Source organism: Chiloscyllium punctatum, chromosome 36 (genome assembly GCF_047496795.1).
Source record: "Chiloscyllium punctatum isolate Juve2018m chromosome 36, sChiPun1.3, whole genome shotgun sequence".
Lineage (NCBI taxonomy): Eukaryota > Metazoa > Chordata > Chondrichthyes > Orectolobiformes > Hemiscylliidae > Chiloscyllium > Chiloscyllium punctatum.
The window spans coordinates 60,250,590-60,254,562 of NC_092774.1; the positions used below are offsets into that span (position 1 = coordinate 60,250,590).

Genomic DNA, 3,973 nt, shown 5'->3' on the forward strand with positions numbered 1-3,973 from the left:
ATGGTATTTTGTAAATTACATTCGTTTTCTGGTTGTTTGTATCGGGTATTTCAGGTTCATTAGCCGCTGTTTAAGTTGTGTTGGTAGGTTTGTGGGCTACCATGATGCTGAGAGGATTGAGTTTTCCGGACATCATTTCCCAGATGTCTTTAATGTAAAGCAATGTGGCTAGGGTTTCTGCAGACATTGTGTCTACTTGTGTCAGTTTGTTGGTGTGAAATTGGCACACTGAGCTTATTGGGTCGGCAAAAATGAGGACTGCAGATGCTGGAAACCAGAGCTTAGATCAGAGTGGTGCTAGAAAAGCACAGCAGGTCAGACAGCTTCCGAGGAGCAGGAAAATCGACGTTTCGGGCAAAAGCCCTTCATCAGGAATAGAGGCAGGACCCCTCCAGGGTGGAGAGATAAATTGGGGCTGAGGTGTGCTGGGCCAAAGGTAGCAAAAAGTACAATAGGTGAATGGGGGTGGGGATGGAGGTGACAGATCAGAGAGGAGGGTGGAGTGGATAGGTGGGGAGGGAGATTGGCAGGTAGGACAGATCATGAGGACAGCGCTGAGCTGGAAGGCTAGAATTGAGGTAAGGTGGGGGAGGGGAAATGAGGAAACTGATGAAGTCCACATTGATGGCCTGGGGTTGAATTTAACCCAAGTGGAAGATGAGACGTTCATCCTCCAGGCATCGAGTGGGGAGGGAGTGGCGATGGAGGAGGCCCAGGACCTGCATGTCCTCGGCAGAGTGGGAGGGGTTTGAACTGTTGGGCCAGAGGGCGATGGGGTTGATTGGTGCGGGTGTCCTGAAGATGTTCCCTCAAGCGCTGTGACTTGACTCTTCGAGGAGTCTCTAGTCTCCCCAACGTGGAGGAGACTGCATCAGGAGCAATGGACACAAGAAATGACATTGTTGGATACACAGGTGAAAGCCTTCGACCGACCATGGCCCGGATTCGATTTCCGGGCATGGAAGTAATGTTCGCTAGAGCTGTCAGGCTGTGCTTGCATCTCCCTGGTGGTCTAGTGGTTCGGATTCGGTGCTCTCACCGCCGCGGCCCGGGTTCGATTCTCGGTCAGGGAAACTGTTTTCAGGGGGTTTAGGGGCTCCCCGTTCTTCGGAAATGCTCTGTACAGTTATTTATTGATCTTCGTCGTTCCTGGGTGCAGCAGTGTGTCGTGGCTCGCTGAAATAGTGTCCTGATTCAGATGTGTTTGATTGTGTAGGGGTGATTGCTTCTGTAGTTAAGTTCTTGGTTCGCGTGCATTGTTTTCCTGTAGACGCTGTTTTGAATTTACCATTGACTGTTCGCTCCACTGTGACATCAAGAAATGGCACTTTGTTGTTGTTCTCCTCTTTTGTGAATCTTATGCCAGAAAGGAGATTGTTGATGGTGTTGTAGGTTTCGTCTAATTTGTTTCATTTTTTAATGAGAAAAGTGTCATCGCTGTAGCGGACCCAAAGTTTGGGTTGGATCGTTGGAAGGGCTGTCTGTTCGAGTCTCTGCATTATTGCTTCTGCGAGGAATCCTGATGCTGGAGGTTTCGTGCATATTTCGTTGATTTGTTTGTAGGGCTTGTTATTGAATATGAAGTGGATGGTAAGGCACAGTTCCACGAGCTTGACAGTGCTATCTTTGCTGATGAAGTTGATGCTGTGTTTGTGTCTTTGGTTCTTCGAGTAGTGTCTTCAGTTTTCTTTGGCCACGTTGATGTTAATGGATGTGAACAGGGCTGTTATGTCAAAGGACAACATTAATCCATCCTCTTCTATCTCAGTGTCTTTGGTGTTCAGGAATTCTTGGATGGAGTAAATGGAGTGGAGTGAATCTTCGACTTGGGGTTTTAGTCCTCAGTGGAGGTGTTTTAGCCTTCAGTGAAGGCCTTTGACTAGTCTGTATATTGGTGTTCCAAGTAGTGAGACTATGGTCTAAGGGGGGCTCCTGGTTTGACGGGGAGGAGAACAACAAAGTGCCATTCCTTGATGTCACAGTGGAGCGAACAGTCAATGCGGAACTTCAAACTGGCATCTACAGAAAAACAACAGACCCAAACCAAGTACTTAACTGCAGAAGCAATCATCCCAACACCCACAAACGAAGCTGCATCAGGAGATTATTTCAACGAGCCACTACACACTGCAGCACAGAGAAACTACGAAGAGCACAAGAGAAATACGTATATAGTGTATTAAAGGAGAACGGGTCCCCAATAAACCCCCTCCGCCGATTTCTCATTGATACTTTCAAGGTGACTCTCAAAAATTCGGTTTGACCCTCCATTCTTTCCTGTCTGTTTTTTGTGGGTTTTGAAAGATTTCCCAATGCTCTGACTGAGTATTGGAGTTGGAAGGTTGTGTTGTGGTTGTACAGGACACTTTTTAGGCCACTTTTGGAATATTGTGTACAATTCTAGTCTCCCTCGTATCAGACGGATATTGTGAAATTTGAAAGGGTTCTGAAGCACCAATGGGTCCACAGAGATGAAGAGGCCCTTCTGCTGCCCTGAGTGTGGGAAGGCCTTCAGTGATTCCGCTGCCCTGCTGACGCACCAGTTGGTCCACACCGGGGAAGGCTGTTCTCCAGCCCCAAGTGCGAGATGGCCTTCAGCAGTTCTTCCCACCTGCTGAGACACCAGTGGGTCCCCACTGAGGAGAGGCCGTTCTTCTGCCCCGATTGCAGGAAGGGCTTTGCACTTTCCTCCGACCTGCTGGCCCATTGGTGGGTCCACATGGGGGAGAGGCCGTTCAGTTGCCTAAGTGAAGGAAAGCCTTCATCAATTCCTCTGTCTTACTGAGGCACCAGTCCGTCCACACCGGGGAGATGCCATTCTCCTGCCCGAGTGTGAGAAGGGCTTTACCCGCTCCTCCACACTGCTGAAGCACCAGCTGATCCACACGGGGGGATGTGGGGGTGGAGAGGGGAGGCCTTTTTGCTGCCCTGAGTGCGGGAGGTCCTTCAGCAATTCCTCCACCCTGCTGAAGCACCAGTATGTCCACACCGGGAGAGGCCCTTCAGCTGGCCCGAGTGTGGGAAGAGGTTCATGTTTTCCTGCAACTTGCGGAAACACCAGCGGGTGCACCAGTGCTCCCAGCAATCAGATCCCACCTGTAACGCTGCCTTTAGTCACCCCCCAGTACTGAACCTCCTGCCAGTTCTGACAGTGGGTGCAGTGGGAGAGTAGGTGGGCTGTTTTTGTTTTCTGCTGGACTGCAATTGCCTGCCCCACGCCCCACAACTACAACCCCATGGTGGCTCAGGGTTAGCACTGCTGCCTCATGGCACCAGGAACCCAGGAATACTTCCACCCTTGGGGCTCTGTGTGCAATTTATGGAGGGTAGGAAAATGGATCTGAGTGGGTTACTCTTCGGAGAATCTGTGCAGATGTGTTGGGCTGAAGGACCTGTTTCCACACTGTCGGAGTTCAACCATCATATGAGCTTTGCTTTCATTGGAAACTGCTGCTCATTGAGCCAGGGACTGCACATTGCCAAATGAAATGATCCAGAGAAACGTAAGACCGCAAGACCATCGGAGCAGAAGTTAGGCCATTCGGCCCATCGAGTCTACTCAGCAATACGTTAGTGACAAAAGTAGTGCAGATGAGATTAGCTACAGTGTGGAAACAGGCCATTTGTCCCAACAAGTCCACAGCGACCCTCCGAAGAGTAACCCATCCAGACCCATTTCCCTCTGACGAATGTACCTAACTCTGTGGGCAGTTAAGCATGGCCAATCCACATGACCTGAACATCTTTGGACGATGGAAGAAAACAGGACCACCCAGAGAAAACCCACGCAGACACCGGGAGAATATGAAAACTCCTCACAGACAGCCACCCAAGGCTGGAATCAAATCTGGGTCCCTAGCACGGTAAGCCTGCAGTGGAAAACACTGAGCCACTACATATTGCAACCCGAAGTAGGCAAGCAGGAGGTTGGGAGAATGCAGCAAGCCGGCAGCACCAGGATGTGGAGTAGTCA

At 50.2% G+C, this 3,973-nt stretch overlaps 1 non-coding gene across 1 annotated transcript; it reads left to right on the forward strand.

The window, feature by feature from the left end:
• The first annotated feature begins 1,001 nt into the window (after nt 1–1,001).
• On the forward strand, nt 1,002–1,073 carry trnae-cuc (transfer RNA glutamic acid (anticodon CUC)). The gene has a single exon. It is a non-coding gene; the product is annotated as a tRNA-Glu (tRNA).
• The last annotated feature ends 2,900 nt before the right edge of the window (nt 1,074–3,973 follow it).